At 45.1% G+C, this 24,456-nt stretch overlaps 1 protein-coding gene across 3 annotated transcripts in view; it reads left to right on the top strand.

Annotated features, from left to right (window-relative positions):
- Nucleotides 1-6,090: 6,090 nt before the first annotated feature.
- nck2a (NCK adaptor protein 2a) overlaps nucleotides 6,091-24,456 on the top strand; it is a 42,003-nt gene continuing 23,637 nt past the window's right edge. Inside the window, exon 1 of one of the 3 annotated variants that reach the window (XM_076262658.1) lies at nucleotides 6,091-6,252. The gene's annotated coding sequence lies outside the window, so the exon portion shown is untranslated. Of the gene's footprint in view, nucleotides 6,253-15,751; nucleotides 15,824-24,412 lie in introns of those variants that run through there. The other 2 variants (XM_076262660.1, XM_076262659.1) reach the window with 2 other exon arrangements.

The following is a 24,456-nucleotide window of genomic DNA, read 5'->3' as shown; positions in this document are numbered from 1 at the left end:
TTACATATATCAATTATATTACAATGGCCATTGTCCCCTAGAGCAGTGTTTCTCAAACTTTTTCAGATGAAGGACCACTTAACCAATAAAAAAGAAACGCATGGACCACCTAGCTAAAAAAAAAAAAGATCAGACCTACAGTACTTCAACAGTATATTAGCCTACACAATAGGCCTACTCACTGAACCACCTTGCTTATTGTCTTTGCACTTTTCTTATTGTGTCAGAGGAGTCCTATTTAAACTGGCATATCTTACATAGACAGTGTTGCAGAACTGTTTGGATTTAGCCTACATACAAGTTGGTTCAATATTGCAAACAACTCATCTATATTATATTTTACCATGTCTGCTTGCGGACCACTTGGGATATCTTGCGGACCACCAGTGGTCCCCGGACCACACTTTGAGAAACACTGCCCTAGAGCAACTCAGGGTTAAATGCCTTGCTCAAGGGCACAATGGTTGAAGAAAAGTATACAACGGCTATAGTTCCCAGCTCATTAGCCACTACACTACCACTACCAATGTACCAAAATCTATTAGCTCTGTTTGCTCTGTAAATTGATATGTAAAAGAAATGGCACTGGACATGTCATTTCTTTTGACTCCCAGAAACAGAAACAGACACCGCCGGTTAGCTCTGCGTCATCCAAAGCGCATGGCTGTGTCAGCTTGACTCCATCTGGCTGACTAGAAGAACTGTGGAGATTACCCAGTTTTTTTGCCCTAAGAGCAAACTTGGGTCAGACCAATTTACAGTCTGCGGGGGTCTTAAAAGGCCTATGATCGAACGCTTGGAGCCGTGGTTCCATACATTATGGTGAAAAAAGGCAAATATTGATTGGCACACCATGCCCTCCAGTTCAGACCTGCCATATGACCTCTTTGATTATAGGGAGGAGGGAGGGCTTCTATTCAACTGTGTCTGAATGAGCAGCTGGCAGTTTAGAGAGTCAGTCCAAGGTCCAGGTTGGCAAGAACATTTGACAAAAATCATCTGACCAGGAAAAATAAAACACCATCACAAAGGAGAGGAGGAGGAGGAGGAGGAGAGGGAGAGAGAGAGAGAGAGAGAGAGAGAAATCAATCAGATCCAACAACTGAAGAGTGATATGTGTAAAGGTTCGTTCAGCATGATGCGAGCTTCTGGGTAAAGGTGCTTCTGTGGGTATGAGGTATGTTAGTACTGCCCTCTTGTGGTCCATATTTAGTATTATTTCCTAAATCATGCCTGCCTGCCCTTTTTACATTAAATATTTTATTAGGCAACCATTTCTCTACTAAGACTTTTTGTTTCTGTCTCTGTCTGTATATACTACAGACAGAGACAGAAACAAAAGCATACATTGGAAATGTTTTATACACAATAATGTCCATACCTCAGTTTGATATTTGCAATTGACAAACAACCATTCATTTCCATACTGTGCTAATAAGTTAATAAATTGTGTCTGGGTCGGTTTATGTAAAAGGAGAGGGAAAACAGCACTACACATAAGACATGCTTATAACAGCAGGATGAGTTTGTAGAACATTGTCAGTAGGGGGAGTCGTAGTGAAACAAATATACTTTCAGTTAGGAAACACAAGAGATAAGTAAGTATATATACTCTTTTGATCCCGTGAGGGAAATTTGGTCTCTGCATTTAACCCAATCCGTGAATTAGTGAAACACACACAGCACACAGTGAGGTGAAGCACACACTAATCCCGCAGTGAGCTGCCTGCAACAACAGCGGCGCTCGGGGAGCAGTGAGGGGTTAGGTGCCTTGCTCAAGGGCACTTCAGCCGTGGTCCACTGGTCGGGGCTCGAACCGGCAACCCTCCGGTTACAAGTCCAGAGTGCTAACCGGTGGGCCACGACTGCCCCTAATGACACACAAGAGATGATGAAGAAATTCATAAAAGATAAATCTGACCTACCTTGTAATTTTACAAACAAGCCATTTATCGTCAACATCAGTAACGTTTAAGTATGTGGGTCAACTATAAGTTAAGTTATACTCAGGCACTGGCCTTACTGTATTTCCTATCTGTGCAATCGGCCATGATACACATAACATAGTATATATATATATATATATACATATATATATATATATATATATGATATATTTAAAGGCTTCTATTCCCAGTGCTCCTTTTCTCCAGTCTATCTGTCAGCATTCTCTGGCTGTTGGAGATTCATACCAGCTCATGGTCAGACCCACAACCGAGCTGGACACACAACAGGCTAGGTCCCACCCCATAATCGGCACTGATACTCTGTGTGGAAGAATAACACGGTGAAGTGATCTGCCACCACATTCTCTCTGTCTGCCCTTCATCCTGTCGTTTCTCACCTTGTGGTCGTGGCTAGCAGCGTGTAAATGTGTTCTCTAAAGCCTTTTGGGCTTTATTTGTTTACTGAGGTGGGTCCAGTGGGCACTGTTTGCTTGTTCTAAACTAATGAGTGAAAAGTTGCAGCACTGAAATGAAACCTAAACTAGACCAGTTTAATGACCAAAATGGGTGCCTTCTGACTGGGCCTGTCTGTAACTCCTCTTTCCTCTAAACCTTTGCATATTGTTGCTTTAAAACCTCAATTTTGTTATATTGTCAGCCCAGAACATGTTTATATGCTTAATTTATCTCCAAAATCGAAGATTTAACAAGACATTCTCTTCTACTCTTCTCTTAGTTTAATATGCTCTGTGCTATACGCATGAGTCCTACTGTCCTTTTCCTACACTTAGATTCACAAACAGTCCTGTCCTATAATGCTCTTGTGAAATAATAGCTCATGAAAGGGTGTACTGAAGCTATTTTTGGTCTGATTTGCGGTGCCACAATTAACCCTGACCCCAATAAGAGATGCAGGGACTCCAAGAGCTCGAACCATCCCATCAGTCAATTACCTGCAGCCTTTGTAGCCTATTAGACTCCTATACAACATGGGTATCTTGAGTGGGCGAGGGAGGAGAAAACAAGGCTACAGTAATTGTAAACTCTGATGTATGTTTTTGTTTTCTTTGCTAAAATCTGTCAGTGTAATTGGCGTCTATCTATCTTATCTAATTGATTGAATTTTCTACTCTGAGATTAAGTCTGTGTCCCCATTAACAGTAATGGCAATGTGGCAGCACAAGTGCAATTTTGTTGGAGTCAGGGTAAGAGCAAGAATGACAAATCAAATCTCAAGCCAATATTGTTGTACTATAGGCTACTGAAATAAAATTGTATATGCTTGCCAAATTGGCAAATTACGTAATGCCAGAGATAAAGGGAAAGTATGTCTTTGTTTGACATGAAAGAACTGGAGTATTTGGAGTGAGCAACCAAACAGAAGTGGAGACAATTGTATTTGTATAATTCTATTCTATGAACAGGAAATTGGAGTTGTTCCTCATGTTTGGAATGAGGTTGGGTTGTTGAATCCTAACCACACCGCATACTGCAGTAATATGGCTCCTTGAGGCTATTGCTAGTGGCACTGCTTTGAGTGTTTGCAGACTTATTGCTGAAAGGGTTTTGATTTATATCAATTGACAGTTTTGCTTACCGGCTTTCCATCTTACCCATAATAGCTACTCTGTGTGAGGGTAATGGTATGAAGTGGCTGAAATACTGCTGCCTTATTTTGCAGTTTTATAGTGAAATAAAACCTATTTCAGAACACAAACAAAATCCGCTGACTCCAGCATTAAAGGAGAATTCCGGTGTGATTTTGACCTAAAGTGTTTTGAAACATGATACCGAGTGTGAACGTATGTCTCATAGCCCATCTCGGCTTGTCCCCTGCACTCCGAAATCTGGCGCTAGTTAGCCGATGCTACCAACAAGGCGGTCAATGGTTGTGCCTCGGCATCGGCATAGCCATGCAAATAAATCACTGTTTTACACCATTTACGAGGCTCAATGTATCTCCACACTTCATTGGTAGACTTCCAAGGGCCCTGAGATTTAAAACGAGACATTGAGAACTTTGAAAAAGCACTGGTAGTTTACTTACAAGACGATTTATACAGACAGTATCTTCTCGAAGTTTAGCGTTTGCAGCCATCTTGAATTTAGTCACGATAAGTCGAGCGACGAGTAAGAATGAACAGGTATGATAAGGGATCAGATTCCAAAAATAATTCTGTGGAAATGCATGGATTACAGTTTCTTCCAGTAGCAGCAACTGGAATCCATGCATTTCCACGGAATTATTTTTGGAATCTGATCCCTTATCATACCTGTTCATTCTTACTCGTCGCTCGACTTATCGTGACTAAATTCAAGATGGCTGCAAACGCTAAACTTCGAGAAGATACTGTCTGTATATATCGTCTTGTAAGTAAACTACCAGTGCTTTTTCAAAGTTCTCAATGTCTCGTTTTAAATGTCAGGGCCCTTGGAAGTCTGCCAATGAAGTGTGGAGATACATTGAGCCTCGTAAATGGTGTAAAACAGTGATTTATTTGCATGGCTATGCCGATGCCGAGGCACAACCATTGACCGCCTTGTTGGTAGCATCGGCTAACTAGCGCCAGATTTCGGAGTGCAGGGGACAAGCCGAGATGGGCTATGAGACATACGTTCACACTCGGTATCATGTTTCAAAACACTTTAGGTCAAAATCACACCGGAATTCTCCTTTAACAGTTAGAGTTATTCCTCAACCATGTCATCATAGAGGGCAGATACAACTGACCTCTCTGCTACGTCCTTTGCATGTCACCTGCAAGAATAATGTTAACTACATTACATTAATAAAATGTACTGTACTTTTATTAATCTTTTAAACAGGAAACATTAAATTAAAATACATTTTGAATACACATACATTTCCCACATTTATTAGACACACCTGTGGCTGTAAATTATCAAGTTAAAAGTCTTAACAGAAGAAGGCTGTTCGATCGACACTGTGTCCTTATCTTCAACTTATCTCTAACTGATTGCATGTGGAAAGCCAGCGTTTATGATCCAGAAAGAAGTTGCAGGTGAGTTAATGATTGGCTTGAGTTTCAGTAGGGTGGTAAGCCCATTGTTCAAACTGCACAGCACCTCCCATATGACTCAAACACTGATATTTCGGTGACCTCATGCAAAATGTTGTTAACATTAACCTCTAGTCAACTAACGTTGTTACTGTAAGTGTTGTTACACAATTATCAGTCAACATTATTAGAGATCTTGAATTTCCCCTTGGGGATCAATAAAGTATCTATCTATCTATCTATCTATCTATCTATCTATCTATCTATCTATCTATTTTGAACACACCATAGTTGCAGCATAGTAATGGCTTCAGGGGATACATTCCATGTTATAGGTATTCACACATAAGCCACTATTATCTTATCCTTAAAACTTCTATTTACAGTCCAGTTTCTTTGTAAAATGTGGATAGCTATCGGGCAACAAAAAATTAGGAAACTGAATCAGAAAATAGAGCCAACGGAGTCTGAGAAATTCAGAGATTGAAGCAAGGTCAAACCTGAAACCCACATGATAATGCATTCGAAGAGAGCTTGAAACAGGTCTACAGTAAAGAGACACTGTATTATAGCCTATATAGGCATACTGATGAATTAAGTAAGGTGTGGGCCATTTTGCCAAAAACGTCATCAGGACATGTGAAATGTTGAGTCATATGATGAACATGAGACCTGACAGAGTAGGCTCATTGGTTGTCTAACTGGCTACATGTTGCCATACTGTAATGTTACATGTCTGTCTACTACACTTCTCAATCAAATGAATTATTTTTGAATGACTATTCATTTATTTTTCTTTCTTTATTCATTTATTTGTGTTTGTCGTGTAGCCTATAGGGCATATGAGTTATGGCTGACATTTGACTTTTATATATTAAATAGCCTACCTTGAACATAGTACTCACCTCTTTGTAATGTCGTAGGCTACATATGCAATATAAGGAAATTAAATATCAAGACTGATTTGTTAATTGTTTCAATGAAATGAAGCAATATCTCACTCATTATACCCCCCCCCCCCCACACACACACACACACACACACACACACACCCGGTTGAGCCATGGCAGCCGTGACGTCACTCGTCAAACCAGTGTATTGAGTTGAGGATAGTGAACGGGGGATAAACAGCAGCTCCGGAGATCCCACGAAGTTCGAGTGCCCTGGAGGCAGAATCTGCTTTGCATTACCGACGCGTTTAGACCCCAACAAGACAATTTACAGAGGATTGTTGTGTACGTGCACTTACCTTCCTCCTGGACCGTTCCACCCGGAGTTAAACCAAGGTAAGAGGAATGAGGAATTCTGAACTGAGTCAAAAGTTGGTGTGGTTGATCGGGCGGGGATGGTGATGAAGGCAGGGTTGTTGCATTTCACTGTGCTTTTAGTTAGCAGTCTACTTCATTTGATTCACGAAAGTGAAAGAATTAAGTGTAACCGGAGTCGTTTTTAGAAAATATCGCTACATTGTGTCACCCATATTGGTCTGAGAGAGAAAAGACTGTGAAGAGACGCTCATTTAGCCCTTGTTGCTTGCTTGTCTCATGCGAGACCCTTTTGTTGTGTAGGGTAGGCTACTACGGGTTTTCACATAATGGATGGGATGTTCATTGATGGGATGATCACTGGATTCGACATTCTAAGAAATCGTTTATTTCCCGTCGTTCACCCCTCACTCCCATACAATAATTTGCAACACCGTCTTCGACGCGGCTTTGTTTGAGCCTACTCAAGCCATTGTATACTCTTGACTAATGTTAGGCTACATTGTAAAACATGAATTAAACCTTCAGCCAAACTACGGTTAACCCAACCGTTTAAGGCTCTAGCCTTTGTCACTTGAAATCGCCTACTGGTTTATGCTTGCACAGCATTAAACATGTCGCCTTGGTTGATATCATAGTCGTTACATTGTTTTACAGGCATAACCCAGCAGCACATGCATTCCTCTTCGGTAACCCATTTCTGCACGTGTATTTATTGGTCAATTCGTACTCTGCTGGTTTCTATTCACTGTTGTAGAATGATTGGTCCATATTGTATGATGGAAGTTATTGCAAGCCCGTTGGCAACCTGTAACCTATGTAAGTAGACTGTGTGTTTGTGTACCACCAATTTTGATGAGCTAAAAAATATACCCTATGCATTCTTCAACTACAGCCTTTGTACTCATAGGACTACAGAGTCCATGTGTTCAAGGCCACACACATGTCTTGAGTCAGTAATGGAGTTCTCCAAGCTCTCCTAGGTCCCTGTTTTGTCTGGAATCTCTTTCTTTGTCTCTTCCTAAAAAGAAACATACACACCCTTAAAATTAAGGTAAACATCTTCAAACCAATTTTAAAAATGACTAGTATTTGTGAAATCATCAAGACCTGTGATGAGACAGATGAAATCGGTCTTTTCCTGACACACCTTGACTTAGGGACCACGCCCCCCACCATCCTCTATGCCCCAAGATCTGCATGCTTGTTGAGCCGTGCTCCCGCTGCAATGCCAGGCATGTCAGGCACGAGCTCTACTCAAGGGTGCTTTGCTTAGTCATAACCACTTTGCCCGAGCCCATCTGTCTTTGGCTACTAATGCCCTCTCGTACTGAGATTGCACCTCCTGTATGAGTGTTTCATGAGTTGTGTAAACACTTGGGGTCTGTACAGATATGTCAGGGATGCTGCAATTTCTGTGGCTCAGGTTGAACCAGACTGCTTGGAGATAATGTATCATGTTGTGTACCTACCAGATGATTGTAACGATTGATTAATGTTTTATTTTATTATTATATTACAATTATATTAATTGTTTTTTCAGCGGATCTGAGTACGGTTGTGATATACAAAGACCAAAACAGTTAGATTTCTGTGAAGACTTTATGAATATTTTATAGCCAGTGAACAAAACGGGTAGTAGGAGGTCATTCATTTCCCCTTGTTTTTGGAGCGTAGCAAATATGCCCACTCAGGCATGGGAAAAGCCAGCTACGTCCTTGACATCACCTTCAATTTGCAGCCTTCCTTTGCCTTGGATGCCATCCAGTCATGTCAACCATATAGGTACCCCGCCCCTCCCAGCAGATTGGAGATTCCGAGTGCCCCTCCATGACTATGCCTGCCATTCCCCCATGTTACTGATCTCTCTCTCACACACACACACACACACACACACACACACACACACACACACACACACACAATATCCAGCCTTCACTTGGATGAGGCCTCTGGAATTTGTTGTGTACACTCGGAACCCTTCGCTACCAGTCACCAATTTTTAAACAAAGAGTCGCAAACAGCTTTCTCTGGGTCTGCTCTCTCTCTCTCTCTCTCCCTCCCTCTCCCTCGCTCTCTCCCTCTCGTGCCTGTAGCTTCATCTCAGAGCTGTAGAGAGTTGGTTGCTGTACATTTATCTCTGTCTGTGGGAATTCCATAAGTTGTGCTCCACTGCCAGGGTATCAAGTGACTGTAGCTGGCAAAGAAGCTGACACTGAAATTAGACCGGATGCTGTGTTGGTGTCGCTTGATGCCAACAAGAGTGATGTATGGTAGCAGGGACTCAGAGGCAAGGACCATAGAAGTTGTAGAGTATTTCTCTTTCTTCTTCTCTCTGTCTCTATATGTGTGCATCTCTTCTCTGTCATCTCCTCCAGGCCATCTCCAATAGCATGGTTTGCTCTGAAGTTATGACCTAAATGCACTAGATATTCTCTATATAAGGGTATAATTACAGTATTTATGGGCTTGGCGAGGCCTCGCAAGTGTTGGTCTGCGTTGGAGCTCCACTGTGGCTTGCTTGTGCATATTTGTAAACGTATTGCTTTCTCACATGTCCGTGGTCATCATGGTTTGCCATCTCTACTCTGGCGCTGAATATCTTTGCTTTAAATGGTGATCTCTGTTTTTAGTACCGGATGATGTCAGCACTGTGTGTTAAATGATGGCTGGAAAAGTATTTCGTTTTGTCGACATTTTTCCCCCCTTTCTAGCCCTCTCCCTTGAGGATCACTGATTGTAGAGAGGGAAGTCTCTTGTCATCTGTAATATTTGTTGTTTGGAAAATAGAGGGTGTAAATGCTAACGTTGGTTTAGCGTGCATTGCATCTAGTAATTGAAGAAAAAAGCAGAACATCTTACCACACAAACAAACATCCCTGCAAGGATGGGGGTGGCTGGGAGGGTGTCTTCGTTGGAAAGATGTGGCATGAGATTGAAAGTGGGTAATGAAAGTACAGACCTCATGAAGAAAGAGAAAGAGAGAGAGAGAGAGAGAGAGAGAGAGAGAGAGAGAGCAAGAAAAAAGGGAGTGATGAAAAAATAGATGGAAAGAACGTAGTCCCACTCCCAGATGGATGGAGGTTGAGGGTAGCTGCTCAGTCATATGACTGCATGAGGACGGGAGGCCCAGGTATTAAACTGGATCGTATCATCTCTAATCTGCATCTTTAAACCAGACAGCAGATGCATTGATGGCAGCGACCTTAAAACAGCGCTGCCCTTTGACCCAGGAAGAGAAAGAAAGGCGCTTTAATAATGCTGCTGCTGCTGCTGCTATGTGTGCGCCATGTTGACTCGCTCTTGACACTTGCTAGTGAATTCTAGAATGCGTGGGATGCTGTTTGTGTACGTCTGAGTTGGCTGGAGTTCCTGAACAGTTGCAGAAGGATATTTGTGCCTCTGCTGGTGTAGGTGGGTGAGATTTGTGTGTTTGCTGCACGTTTGTGTTTGTGTTGGAAAAGACATCAAGTTAACATACAACTCATTAGCATCTTGAATTTCCCCTGGGGATCAATAAAGTATCTATCTATCTATCTATCTATCTATATATCTATCTATCTATCTATCTATCTTGTGGTAGATACATTCTCACTTTCATCCCCTCACTTGCCAATAGGCCACCGTTAGCCACTAACATTTTGGACATAGAAGATATAACCTACTAAACTCATTGTGGGAGAAGGAATACAGAGGGGGGAAGTCTAGGAACACTGTGACCGTAAGACTCTGTGGCACCAGATGTGAGAGTCAGAAGCTGCTTGGCTGAAAAGGTCTTCTGTGGGACAGGGAACACCATGGGGAATTGACCAGTGCGCTGTCCCTTGGCTGAACTGCAGTTCCATGTGTTTGTGGTTGCCTACCAGTGACAGTAGTGATGTGTGTACACACACACACACACACACACACACACACACACACACACACACACACACACACATACACATACATTAAAGACTATCTCTTCTATTTTATCTGCATTTAACTAGCTCAACAAGGGGCAGCCGTGGCCTACTAGTTAGTGCTTGTTACCGGAGGGTTGCCGGTTCGAACCCCGACCAGTAGGCACGGCTGAAGTGCCCTTGAGCAAGGCACCTAACCCCTCACTGCTACCCGAGCGCCGCTGTTGTTGCAGGCAGCTCACTGCGCCGGAATTAGTGTGTGCTTCACCTCACTGTGTGTTCACTGTGTGCTGAGTGTGTTTCACTAATTCACGGATTGGGATAAATGCAGAGACCAAATTTCCCTCACGGGATCAAAAGAGTATATATACTTATACTATACTTAACTGTTTTTTTTTTTTCATATTCTGCCTTCCTCTCCCCCTTTCCTGATTCTCTCCATTTCTCTCCCCTGTATCCATTCCCCCCTGTCCTCCCTGACCCTGAGAATCTCATACACCACGTTACAGACTCCTCTAGGCCTCTGGCCTAATCTTCCATCTCCCTTTGAGGGAGAAATGTTACGCCTGTCTCTCTCTCTCTCTCTTTGTCTCTTTCTCTCCTCCCTTCCTTTCTTTCTCTCTTGTTATCTCTTTTCTCTGTTCCACTCATCCTTTTGGTGTTTCCGTCCCTCTTTGTCAGTGTCCCAGGCCTGAACCTTTTGTTTCCACAGCCCAGCGCATGCCAGTGCACAGTGGAACGAATGGTAGTGTAGAGAGAAAATAATGGAGAGAGAGAGATAACTGGTGAGATGGAGGTGAAGGACACACACACACACACACACACACACACACACACACGTTGGATCCACACAGCCGTGGGGGACTGAGTGAGGCCTAAGAGGGTCCATTAATTTATTTTGGAGTCATAAACACCTCGAGCTGGGGCTTGTTGGAGAATAATTAAGGGTCGATAGCAGCACTTTCGTGCCCCCATCCCTGGCGCAAGTTCTAGGTGCAAGACAAGATGCTGAAATTCAACACTGTCGGCCAGCAGCCGCAGCCTACGACCAGCCCATACACTTAAGGACCATCAACATCCTGCTGCCCTGTGAAAAACACGAGACAGTGAATATCTTGGATCCAGTTTCTTGAACTGAGACAAGAGTTAGAAATAGAATCCAGGGCATTTCCATTACAGAGGAGGCCCCTACCTGTGCTAAGTCTTATGCCCATCTTTTACAGAACAACGCATACACATTTTCTTTGGTCTATTCCCGTACTGCATTATTTTCCTTATACACCCGACACAATGCCGTGATTTGGCCTTGCACTGTTGTGGTAATGTAGACATCTATTCATAAGTTTCCCCTTCTGCACTGAATCTGTAACCGAATCTGTTCCTCCTCCCCAATTGATGAAGTTAATTGAATGATTCTAGAACGCTACACTCTATCACAGTGTTACGCTGGTTTACTTGAATGTTATGTTTGTCTGTGGACTTAAAATTGGTAAAATATGTCTTGTCTCCACCGTGGGATAGTGAGAAACGTAATTTCGATCTCTTTGTATGTCTGGAACATGTGAAGAAATTGACAATAAAGCTGACTTTGACTTTGACTTTGACTTTGATGCTGGTAGGAAAATACTATTACTACAGTAGTAGGCTATAGTAGGCCTACTACTACCACTAAGACCTGCCACGTATAACCCCTCCCTTACTAACTAGAGCCCTGTCTTACCCCCACCAATTTGGAACTGTCATCACAATGCCTGAGAGACTGGAGAGATTGGACGATTGGACTGGGAAGAGAGATAGATCTGATTAGAGAGAGAGAGAGTGTGTGTGTGTGTGTGTGTGTGTGTGTGTGTAGGGGGGGTATTGCAAGACATCCTGGCGAAGACGGAGAAAAGACGTCTGCCTCCCAGGCTGCCACTGTCAGAATGAATCTGCCAGCTGAGAGGGACGGCGTTTGTGAGTTTGCCTTTCATTGCCAGGGAGATTATTTGTAGGAAAGTGTTGGCGGAGTCAATTTCTCTCTAATTAATTTGATTAAGCTGGTTCCCCCCTCCTGCGCTCCCCCAGTGGAGCATTTTGCTGACCAAGAAAGAAAATGAAGAAACGTCGCCGAATATGTCTAGACTTGAAACACATTCACTTTACACAGAATGAGGATTAGCAGAAATGCAAACAGCCCTAAAGCAGTATTGCGCAAGGGGATCACGATCTGGAGTGGAATTTGATTGTGAGCAGTTGTCTAGCCAGTTTGACGTTGTCTAAATTATAGTGCTCTTTGTATGGGTATGTCTGAACTTGCTTCGGCTTTTTATTGCATTGTGGCTGAGACCAGTAGGTACAGTTTACCTAAGCCAGCCACCCTGCTAACTGAGGGTGAACATTTGAACAAGAGCTAGGTTATTATGGCTACATAGGTATTAGCGGTTGCTATGTATTTAATGTAGCTGGAAAGGTTACACCCAGATTGGCTTCACTTCCTGTAAATTCTTGGACAAAACAAATCCTGCCATGCTCCATCACACAGACCTACCAATAAAAATGTCAGCCTACCAGCTGCATTTGCAGAGTTTGAGATGATGTTGAGATATGGTCGACACATGACACCTCCCCGCTTGATCCTTTTATCCCCCCTTTCTACCCTTTCTCTCTCGCTCCTCTCCGCCATCCTTCTCTCTCTCTCTTTCTCTTTCTCTTTCTCTCTCTCTCTCTCTCTCTCTCTGTCTCTCTCTCTCTCTGAAAGCATCCTCTCCCCTCCCTGTTCCTTCCCCATTATTCCATCCCCTCCCCCCTCCGCTACAATCACCCCTGCTCCTCCATCCTTTTCACCTCTCTGCTGCGTCCCACTCTCCATTTCCATCTCACTATTTCTCTCTCTCTCTCACCCCATCCCTTTTGTCTTCCTCTAACCAGTAAACCAAAAGCCTCTTCACTCATCCTGTGAAAAGAGCCAGTGTCATTAGACTGCCTAACAATAATTAAAAAAGCCTTATGCAGGGGTCTTGCTGCGTTTTTGTTGTTCTTTACTCATGGCAAAAGCTGTGCTAGCGTCTCTCAGACTTAGCTTTTTAGCCGTGCAGATTATGATGGCTTCTACAGTCGAAGGTCTCCTCTGTGTCTCGGGGAGCGCTCCTGTTGTGAGCCGTGAGTCGAAGGTCTCCTCTGTGTCTCGGGGAGCGCTCCTGTTGTGAGCCGTGAGTCGAAGGTCTTCTCTGTGTCTCGGGGAGCGCTCCTGTTGTGAGCCGTGAGTCGAAGGTCTTCTCTGTGTCTCGGGGAGCGCTCCTGTTGTGAGCCGTGAGTCGAAGGTCTCCTCTGTGTCTCGGGAAGCGCTCCTGTTGTGAGCCGTGAGTTTTGGCACACCGGCTGCTTTTAGCGGCAGCCGCAGGAGAATGTGCATGGCTCAGTGGCAAAGGGTGTCTGCTGAGGTCAAGCTGCGATGGAGCCAGCTGCCGTGAATGGGACTGGGGTAATGGGCAAGCTATTTACACACACACACACACACACACACACACACACACACACACACACACACACAGCCAATTACCGGAGAAAATGGGGAAGACCGTGAAGAGGGACATTGGGTGTGTGACAGCATCTAAGCACACACACGTGTGTGTGTGTGTGTGTCTGTGTGTGTCTTTGGCCAGGGGTGTGAAATCACTCGTATTGCTGAGGGTGCAATACAGGGCTGTTATTTATGAGCTGAGGGGTTTTCAAGGGTGAAGATACACGGAGGTCAGAGCCTGCTATGTGCTTTAAGACATGGAGTGAAGACACACACGCACACACACACACACACAGTGTGCGTCTGCTCCCTCACCAGGCTGCCATGTAAAGACTTGATGATTAAGCTGTGTGTGTGTGTCTATGGGTGATTGGAAGGCTGCCATGGACCAATCCTTCTGCCGGGGTGAATCTGGACAAGGAATTGGCTTATGTTTAATTACTCAGCTGCGGAGCTCTATGCATGTGTGTGTAATTGTGTAATTGTAATTGTGTGTGTGTGTGTGTGTGTGTGTGTGTGTGTGTGTGTGTTATCACCAAACCATATATCAGCAGATGTTGTATTTAAGGTGACTGGTAATATATGAGAGAGAGAGAGAGACTGTGTGTACGTGTCAGCTAATGTGTGACCCAGCCTGAACTGGCCTTACTGGGTGGTTGGTTTGTGGCCAGCTGCCTTGTTTACAGAGAGAGAGGAAGCCAGTGGTGGGACCTATGGTCTCTACGCTCTCTTGTTTAATGGACCTCAGACACACAGCCAGAGGGACACACACACGTTACGTTCAAACGGCTACATTTTCTTCCTGTTGCTGAAACGAGTCTTCAGTCAGGCCTCAGTGTTTTTGTGTTTTACAGCCTAACACACACACAAAGAAACACGCACACACAGTGACTTTTCCAAAGGCCCTGTAGGAGGTGATTTATATTCGGCACTTTCCCCTGTGTGCGTCTGCGTGTGTGTGTGTGTGTGTGTGTGTGTGTGTGTGTGTGTGTGTGTGTGTGTTCTTGCCACAGGTCAGTACAGGACAGCCTCTCTCCATCTCACAGAATAGCCAGCAAAATATGAAATAATTCCTATTGGAATAGACAGGCCAACCGCCTTCATATTATTCATTTTAGCTACACCATTCTGCATAAACACTTGTCATTCTGTGTGTGTGTGTGTGTGTTTACTTAATGGAAATTGAACCTGGTCTCAAGGACAAAAGTGTATGGCAACAAAGCGGAGCCTGCACACCGTTTCTTCTAAAACGGAAATTCAAAAAGCTGCTTGTGAAGGGGAAAGGAAAACAACATTCTATTTTCAGTGACATCAGTGCCAGTCATAAGATGCTCAGGTGATGGAAGTGGTGGGGGAAAGTAGAGGAGAGGAGGTATGGAGGTGACTGAAGGAAGGGATGCTTTTTTAACTATTTTTGAGCCCCTCATTTTGCTGAGATACCTCAGAGGAAGAGAGTGTTCTGCTGTTTGGTGCGTTTTTGTGTAGACGCTGGCTTGTCGTTGCGTGACCATGACTGCATAAAATGTACTGTGTATGCAGCGTATGCCATTCTGATGCTATCAGTGTCTCCATCGTCGTCTCTTCACGTCAGTGAATTGGGAGCTAGTCTCGCACTCTCTTTCTCTATAGAGCTCCGCTTGCTGCTTGCATTCTTTCCCACTGTTTACACAGGAAGTGATGTCCTTTTTGACCTGGTCATTTCCTGGACAAGTGCTGTGTTTGTCCATTTGGTCGAGTGTCACATTCCATCGGCCGGACATCAAAGCCAACTTGCACAGCCCAACTGTTTCCACACTTTGTCGCTTCTCACTTTTCCATCTCTCTTTCTCACCCTCTTTCTCTTTCTTTTCATTTTTCTGTTTTAATCTCTCTCTGACACACACACACACACACACACACACACTGTCTCCTTTATTGCGTCTTTCTCTTGACATGACGAGGCTGCTTGTCTCTTCAGGATTTGGACTGATTTGTCTGAGCTGGCGCCTGTTTTGGCACGCTCAGTCTGATGTTTGCTCTGAGTTGTGAAGGCTTCATGTGTCATCCCCTGGTGCTGTTGTGCTCTTTCCAGTCAGATTATCCGCCCCAACGTCCTCCTTCAGATCCCTCTGTCGGTGGTCTGTGGACGACAAGGAGAGCTACAAGAGCACTTCCTCTGGTTGTGTTCCAGCGAGTCCAGGGGTGTTTTGAGGTGAGTTGAGTTGATGGAGTTGAGTTGATGGAGTTGAGTTGAGTTGATGGAGTTGAGTTGAGTTGATGGAGTTGAGTTGAGTTGATTGTGTTGAGTTGAGTTGAGGGTGTTGAGTTGAGAGTGTTGAGTTGATGGAGTTGAGTTGATGGAGTTGAGTTGATGGAGTGGAGTTGAGTTGATGGAGTGGAGTTGAGTTGATGCAGTTGAGTTGATGGAGTGGAGTTGTGTTGATGGAGTGGAGTTGAGTTGATGGAGTGGAGTGGAGTTGAGTTGATGGAGTGGAGTGGAGTTGAGTTGATGGAGTGGAGTTGATGGAGTTGAGTTGATGGAGTGGAGTTGAGTTGATGGAGTTGAGTTGATGGAGTGGAGTTGTGTTGATGGAGTGGAGTTGAGTTGATGGAGTGGAGTTGAGTTGATGGAGTGGAGTTGAGTTGATGGAGTGGAGATGAGTTGATGGAGTGGAGTGGAGTTGAGTTGATGGAGTGGAGTTGATGGAGTTGAGTTGATGGAGTGGAGTTGAGTTGATGGAGTGGAGTTGAGTTGAGTTGATGGAGTTGAGTTGATGGAGTGGAGTTGTGTTGATGGAGTGGAGTTGAGTTGATGGAGTGGAGTTGAGTTGATGGAGTGGAGTTGAGTTGATGGAGTGGAGTGGAGTTGAGTTGATGGAGTGGAGTTGAGTTGATGGAGTTGAGTTGATGGAGTGGAGTTGTGTTGATGGAGTGGAGTTGAGTTGATGGAGTGGAGTGGAGTTGAGTTGATGGAGTTGAGTTGATTGAGTTGAGTTGATTGAGTTGAGTTGATTGTGTTGAGTTGAGGGTGTTGAGTTGAGAGTGTTGAGTTGATGGAGTTGAGTTGATAGAGTTGAGTTGATAGAGTTGAGTTGATTGAGTTGATAGAGTTGAGTTGATAGAGTTGAGTTGATGGAGTTGAGTTGATGGAGTTGAGTTGAGTTGAGTTGATTGTGTTGAGTTGAGTTGAGGGTGTTGAGTTGAGGGTGTTGAGTTGAGAGTGTTGAGTTGATGGAGTTGAGTTGATGGAGTTGAGTTGATGGAGTTGAGTTGATGGAGTTGAGTTGATGGAGTTGAGTTGATGGAGTTGAGTTGAGTTGATGGAGTGGAGTTGAGTTGATGGAGTGGAGTTGAGTTGATGGAGTGGAGTTGAGTTGATGGAGTGGAGTGGAGTTGAGTTGATGGAGTGGAGTTGAGTTGATGGAGTGGAGTTGAGTTGATGGAGTGGAGTTGAGTTGAGTTGAGTTGATGGAGTTGAGTTGAGTTGATGGAGTTGAGTTGATGGAGTTGAGTTGATGGAGTTGAGTTGATAGAGTTGAGTTGATGGAGTTGAGTTGATAGAGTTGAGTTGATAGAGTTGAGTTGATAGAGTTGAGTTGATGGAGTTGAGTTGATGGAGTTGATTTGAGTTTGAATGTTGGTGTGGTGTTGAAATGTGTTTTAATGTTGGTATTGGGGTGGCATGTTGCGGTGGCTTTTATTTGTGTCTGTGGTCGTTGGTTTGGGGTTGATGCTACTGTCTGGTTGCTATTGGGTGGTGTTGAGTGGTGGCATTGTTGTCATTGAGTAGCGTGTTGGTGTTGTGGTTGTGGGTGTCCGTTGTTGTCCTGAGTGGGTGTTGTAGAGGGGGGTTGAGGTGACAGCTGCTAAGCAGGGCCCCTGACTGAGAGCAGCAGGCGGGTTTTAGAGGGGACTTTAAGGGGATCAGCGCTGAGGAGGATTCCTGGGATCTCCACACCGTCTCTCAGACAACACCAAGCAGGAGGTCAAGCCATGGGGACGCAATGAGTGCTACATTACCAATACGGTGATGAGGAGGATCTTGGTTCACTCTGTGTGTGTGTGTGTGTGTGTGTGTGTGTGTGTGTGTGTGTGTGTGTGTGTGTGTGTGTGTGTGTGTGTGTGTGTGTGTGTGTGTGTGTGTGTGTGTGTGTGTGTGTGTGTGTGTGTGTGTGTGTGTGTGTGTGTGTGTGTGTGTGTGTGAGAGAGAGAGAGAGAGAGAGGGTGGGGTCTAATTTCTTTTGCCGAGGCTCTGTCATTCTGATGCTTCTGTTATCATAGACGTTTCTGCAGTTGGCTAAATGATGAAAAGCAACACTCACACACTTACACACACTCACACACACTCACTCTCACACACACACACACACACACACAAACACAGAGAGAGAGAGAGACAGAGAGATAATATCAGAAAGAATCGTCAAAATCTGAGCGAGACAGATTGTGCACAGAAACAGAAAAAGCCTCCAGTTGTCTAATGACAGATGAGGGTAGGAAAGAGGCTGGCAGGAGGGAGGTGTGTGTGTGTGTGTGTGTGTGTGTGTGTGTGTGTGTGTGTGTGTGTGTGTGTGTGTGTGTGTGTGTGTGTGTGTGTGTGTGTGTGTGTGTGTGTGTTGTTTGGACAGCACAGAGGGAGGGCTGACCCCGGTGAGAGACTAAAGGGTACAGGAGGTGGAGAGGTCACTGGAGGGCGGACCGCAGAGTCGGTGGGAAGTGCTGCGTCAGCAGCTCGGCCTGGTCCCACACCCAGCTCTGGTGGAGCGAGGCCTCCGCGGCGCCCTGGTCAGTCCCCTGCTCTGGTCTGATCTGATGCCCCTGCAGCCATAACTCTGGGTTCCTCACCACCCCTGTCATTCTGTCAACGCTGCAAGCCAGAGCTCCCAAGCCCCCCTCTCACACACACACACACACACACACACACACAGAGAAAGAGAAAGAGAAAGAGAGAGCCAGGGTGGCTCCAGGATAAACTGCTCCACTGGGGCACAGATGCTGTCTCGGAATGGTAAATGATAAATCCCAAACAAAACGGTTTCCTTGACCTCAACTCTGCCAAGATTGTCTTTGTGTCTTTACTAACACCAGAGATGGTGCTCCCCAGATAATGCCAAATAACAGCGTCAACAGCCTGCCTGTCTGAATGCCCTATGTTCTTGCTGCTCTCCTTCAAGGTGCTATACGACTGTCACACATTCCTGTAGCAGAATGATTGGGCCTAGCGGAGCTCAGTGTTGGGTTTAATCATGTTTACCCAGCAGGGAGAGACTCAGTCCCCCGGGTATGTTGACAGATGAGTGAGACGGATGTGTCAATGAACAAGAGCCATTGTAGGACTTGATGAAAAGTGTCAAAATTTCAATTGCAGGCGGTTCGACTTTGAATGTGTCCTGAAGCATCTCCTCTGCTATGTGATACTCGCACAGTGCAATGATATGCATCTACTTTAGAAAAAGATAAAGGGCATAAAGTAACTATGTGCGTGTGCGTGTGTGGATACTGGATAAGGAAAGACAGGCCAATATGTCAACCTGAAGTGAAAAAAGGTGAAAATAAGTGCTTTCACAGCTCATAGAATGGGGGTTATTGTTAAAGAATTAGAAAACTCACACATACATACCCTCTCATACATACTCACACGCACGCATACAGTACGTGGAGTAGGGGTGGGCGATATGGCTTAAAATTCATATTGCGGTATAATTTGGGACACATACGGTAAACGGTATATATTGCGGTATAATTTGGTGTGTGAATTTCAATATAGGTCTAGCAGGTTCTTGCATAAAATAGTCAAGATTGTTACTTATTTAAAAATGTATTGGCTATAAAAATTATCAAAGTTTTATTTAGCCTATTCACTGCAGTAGACATCACTGTATGAAACATTACAAAAACATGAAACATGACATATTACATAGAACTGTAAATCATCTGATCATCTAATATTTACAGATATCTAGGCTATAACATTTATTTTATATTTGGCCTGTTATAAAATCATGTATTGAACAATTTAACCACAGCTCAGCTTTAAGAAACTCAAATAGCCTAGATGCATGCTTAGCATTTTGTGATCATTAGGCTAAGGCTACTTTCACAAACTCAGTCAGCTGTCCTCTGATTTACCAATATCTAGGCGATATTTGTAACATTTATTTTGTATTTGGCCCGTTATGAAATCATGTGGAACAATTTAAACACATTGTAAAACTTACAGCCCAAATTTGGAGACATCCATGCATGTCGAAATTTACTGCAAATTCAAAACTGGATTACTCTGGAACGGCTAACTGTACAGGGGACTGCTTTACACCTTTGTGTTCGGTAAGGTCTGCTGTTTATTTTGATATGAGGTTTGTCGTGTGTTAAAAGAAGGGTTCGTGAAGTATCCGAGATGAATGGGTTGGGAGATCATGGGACGCAAAACCTTCAGTAGAATGTATGATTAAATTGAATTATATTATTTACTTTTCTCGCGAACCGTTCAACTAAGCAATTATCGGGTAACATCGTTTAAAAGCTGAGAAAAAGCTCTTTCATGTGATACTTTTGATGTCTGTGTGATGAATAGGCTACTTCGCGAGTAGTTCAACTGAGATGAATGGAATTTGGACGCACTTTCTTTCTTGCGCTGTCACTTTCTCCACTGCGTAAAATACTCAATTAATTTGCGCTGTGAATGCTTAGATTATTTTGACAGGCCACACAGGCTAAAAAAAAAATCGCTATTAGTAGGACGCAAAGCAGAATATTGAAAGAAGGGGGCACCAAGGCCACCGTGGCCTGTAAACCTCTGATTTTCAAAGGGGCCTCACGGCCAACGCAAGAGGCAACGACGTGGCCGCCGTGAAATTCCTACCCTGTTTGGGGGTTTATGTCTGTATTTCTCCTAAGTTATAAGTCTAAAGTTAGCGTCTTTATCGTGACATGTTTCCCTTTTAGTTCTCCCTAGTGTGTGATCCTTTTTGTGTGGGGGGCTGCGTCCACCCCTGTATGTGTAGCGTGTGTGTGTACTTGACCTGCTCCGTGTGTATTGTGTTCTGGGTCTGTGTCCCTGCTCTCGTTCTCAGCTAATAAACCTTTTGATTGGACAACTGTCTGTGTCGCTATCAAATCGTTACAATACCTTCACCGCCATTTTTCCACACCTGTGGCCTCCTCGTGGTTGCTGCCGGTCCCGGCAGGCCAAGCGTGTTGCAATTTGATGACATAATGACCTATCGCAATATGCCGGTATAACAAAAATCTCTATCGTTGGCCAATTTTGTATCGCATACCGCTTAAACCGTTTATATCGCCCAGCCCTAACGTGGAGGCATAGCCAGTTCATCTGTGCCTAGAAAGACTGTCTTGTTGGGTATTGTTACTATATACACGTAAGACAAGGATTTCAATGCACAGCAGCAGCTTCTGTTCTCATTATAGTAATGGTTCACGCCCTGCCTATTAATGAAGTATTTCCCTTCCATATCCCACTCCCACTCTAAACCTGTCTCCACAGTTATACATCTCTCTCTCTTTCTCTCTCTCCTTCTCTCTCTCTCACTCTCTCCCTCTGTCTCTCTCCCACCCTCTCTCCTCCCTCCCCATCTCCCTCTCTCTCTCTCCCTCCCTCCCTCTTTCTCTCAGACGTATACAGTGTAAGAGCATTATGGAGGGATCCTGGCTCTGGATTAAAGCAGAAGTGGGGGGCTTGGTGTAGCTCTGCGGCGCACTGCGCTGCACGGCCCCAACCCATTAAAGAAATTACCCACATGTCTGCTCGCTGTGGCCAGATTACGGCCGACATGCTCAGCCAGGGATGCCCGGCTGGTAATGAGAATGAAAAAGGGAGAGGGGGAAGGAGAGAGAGAGAGGGGGAGTGAGGGAGGGATAGAGTGAAGGATGGATGAAGCCCTCCATATGGAGGTTCCTCTCCCCGGCTCCTAACGAGGGAAATGAAACGATGTTGACGTTCTCTTGTCTGCTCACTGTCCGTCTCCGGTCATTGGCATGCTGAACAGACAAGAGCGGCCTCCATCAACATCTCTCTTGAGTGTGTGTGTGTGTGTGTGTGTGTGTGTGTGTGTGTGTGGATCAAGTGTGTGCGCTCATCTGTGTTTGTGTATTTGCCTGTGTGCGCTCGTGTGTGTGTGTGTGTGTGTGTGTGTGTGTGTGTGTGTGTGTGTATCAGTGTGTGCATTTGTATGTTTGGGTGCGTGTCTTCTTTGCCAGATCATGTTAAGTCACTGGTTCATTGTGCATCCCCTCGTGTGTGTGTTAGAGACTCAAGCTCTGTTTGTTGTTCAGTGTGTGTGTGTGTGTGTGTGTGTGTGTGTGTGTGTGTGTGTGTGTGTGTGTGTGTGTGTGTGTGTGTGTGTGTGCGCGCCCTGTTTCCTGACCCATGATGAAACAGCAGTGGCTGGTGACTTGCGATTGCCAGTCCTGTGACTGCACGGCTCCCTGCTCTGCTGCCATCATGCCTGGTGGGATGACCTTTTAAAACATGGCTGCATACCACAAATGTACGCCCTCGCAAACACCCACACACACGCATGACAACTGAAATGTGCCTGTGTGGAAACGCCCCAGGCCAGGCCCCCCTCCCAGCCACACACACACTTCCCACACACACACACTTCCCACACTCTTCAGGCTGTCACACCCTCCGTAGAACCCACCCTGACTTCTCCCACTGGAATCTCCAGATGCAGGGAGACGTTGCGGAGGCCAAGCCCTGGGAGGGGTGCCTTGGGTGGGTTAGCATGGCCCTCACGCCCCCCTCTCCCCCCCTCCTAAACAGATGTGTGCTGGAGACCAGGGTGGCCGCCTGTGGCAATTGCCGGCATCTCTTTTGGAGCGTCACACGGAATAACCTTCCTCTCTAATCTCCTGATCTGTGAACACTGACTTATGCTGCTGCTCTCGCTGCTGCTGTTGTCTGTTGTGTTGTTTGTGCGTTTGTTTATTTTGTTATTTTAGATCTCTCTTATCTATCTCCCTTTTGCCTACTTGCCTGTTTTCCTCCCTTGGGTACCGTGTGCTTGTAATCTCGCGCTCACATCTGAGTCCTCCATCCACAGCACTGTAATGGTCCCTCTTGTCTTTTTAGATGGCAGAGGAGAAGAGCGAGGAGTGGGGAACATGTTTTTGCGCTAATGTAGCGGCATGCTAATTAACCGGCTGACTTTTATAGCCATTGACCGAGTCGTACATGAGAAAGCGAGAGGGGGCGGGAGAGTGGAGGATATTGAGGGCTAGTTTGTGAGGTGGTTTTAAATGTTATGCTGTCTAGTGTGTAATTTGGGCCATGTGATTTGCATACAACTTGTGTAGCGTTTATGAGAGAGTAGGAAGGAGTGTGTGTGTGTGTGTGTGTGTGTGTGTGTGTGTGTGTGTGTGTGTGTGTGTGTGTGCATAATGCATGCACATATGAATGTGTACATATCTGTGTGTGTGTGTGGCTGCCAGCAAATGTGTGCGTTGACGGCTGGCGGCAAGAGAGTGTGTGCCGATACTGTGGCGGTGGTGTTGTCGAGGAGGGAAGAGGCCTGAGCTAGCACCCCATAGACAGCCTGAGGGGTGTGCTTGTTAGTGTGAGCGCACACACTCTCCTCTGGGACACATCCCAGCTTTCCTCCTCCACCACCACCACCACCACCCCCCCCCCTCCCCCTCCTTCCCCCACTTCCATCCTAAACGCCCGCAGCCACTCCACTCTGTTGCTCTCCTCCCTGTCTTAACCCCTTGCTGCTGGCTATTGTGCTGTGCTACATAGAGCAGCCATATTGAGGACATCTCTGCATGCCTTGTTTCCTATCGTGTCTCACACAGCCCGTAGAAAGGACCGATCCTTTTCTGGTAGACGCTTCAGCTATGTGCATTTGGTTCATGATGCTAATCCAATAGACTCTGACAAATTTACTGATTTTCTCCTTGCCAATTTCTATTTTGTGTGTGTGTGTGTGTGTGTGTGTGTGTGTGTGTGTGTGTGGCTCTGTGAATGGGACACCAACGTAATGGCTTGTACTGAGCCATGAAGAATGCCTGTCAATCAACACCTCCACCTTTTAAGTTACTAAAGTTTTTTTTTTTTTTGCTGCTTAGGGAGATGAGATAATGCATAGAGAGGGCATATCTAAAACGAGTATGATGTAATTTGTTGTGTAATGACAGGCTTGGTGTTTTTGTGAATATTTAGTCAGGCGGTGATGCCACTGCCAGATGTTGCTCGGCTAGAGAATCTCATCCGGGGTGGGGCCGTGCCATCTCTGGGGAGGACTGGATGGAGGTTGCCGCTCGGCGCCCTTCCAAAAGAGAGGAGCTCTATAAGGGCCATGCGTGGGGAGAAAAGAGGCTCATAGTGATGTAGGACGCTAAGCTTCCTGTGTGGGCAGCTAATGTTGACGTGGAGGTTGGGGACATAAAGAAATTGTGCCTCTGCTGTCTAGTTGAGTTGAGGTGGCCAGACTATTGCATGTGTCCTTGAAAGGAAGTAGCGAGAGAACAGCAAGGTGAGCAAATGGATTGGAGGCACTAGGAGGAGCCTGACACAACATGTCTGCCTATTGTATTGCTCAGTGTGCGTGATGGCAATGACTGTTGTGATTTATTCTCATGCAGACGAAGTCTCTCTCTCCCTCTCATTCTCTCTCTCTGTCTCTGTCTTTCTCTCTCTCTCTATCTCTTTCTCTCTCTCTCTCTCTCTCTCTCTCTCTCTCTCTCTCTCTCTCTCTCTCTCTCTCTCTCTCTCTCTGTACTAGGCTGTCAAATGAATCAGAGCTGTTAGCACACCGCGTCCAGGCAGGCCTGGCTGTGTGTGAAGTGGAGTTAACCAGTGTGCTGTGTTCACTTGCAGCGAAA

The sequence above is a fragment of the Alosa pseudoharengus genome, unplaced genomic scaffold, assembly GCF_046254945.1.
Source record: "Alosa pseudoharengus isolate Yale_2024_CS ecotype anadromous, Long Island Sound unplaced genomic scaffold, YU_APseudo_1.1 YU_APseudo_1.1_scf_3, whole genome shotgun sequence".
Lineage (NCBI taxonomy): Eukaryota > Metazoa > Chordata > Actinopteri > Clupeiformes > Clupeidae > Alosa > Alosa pseudoharengus.
This window is presented reverse-complemented; position numbering and strand designations above follow the sequence as displayed.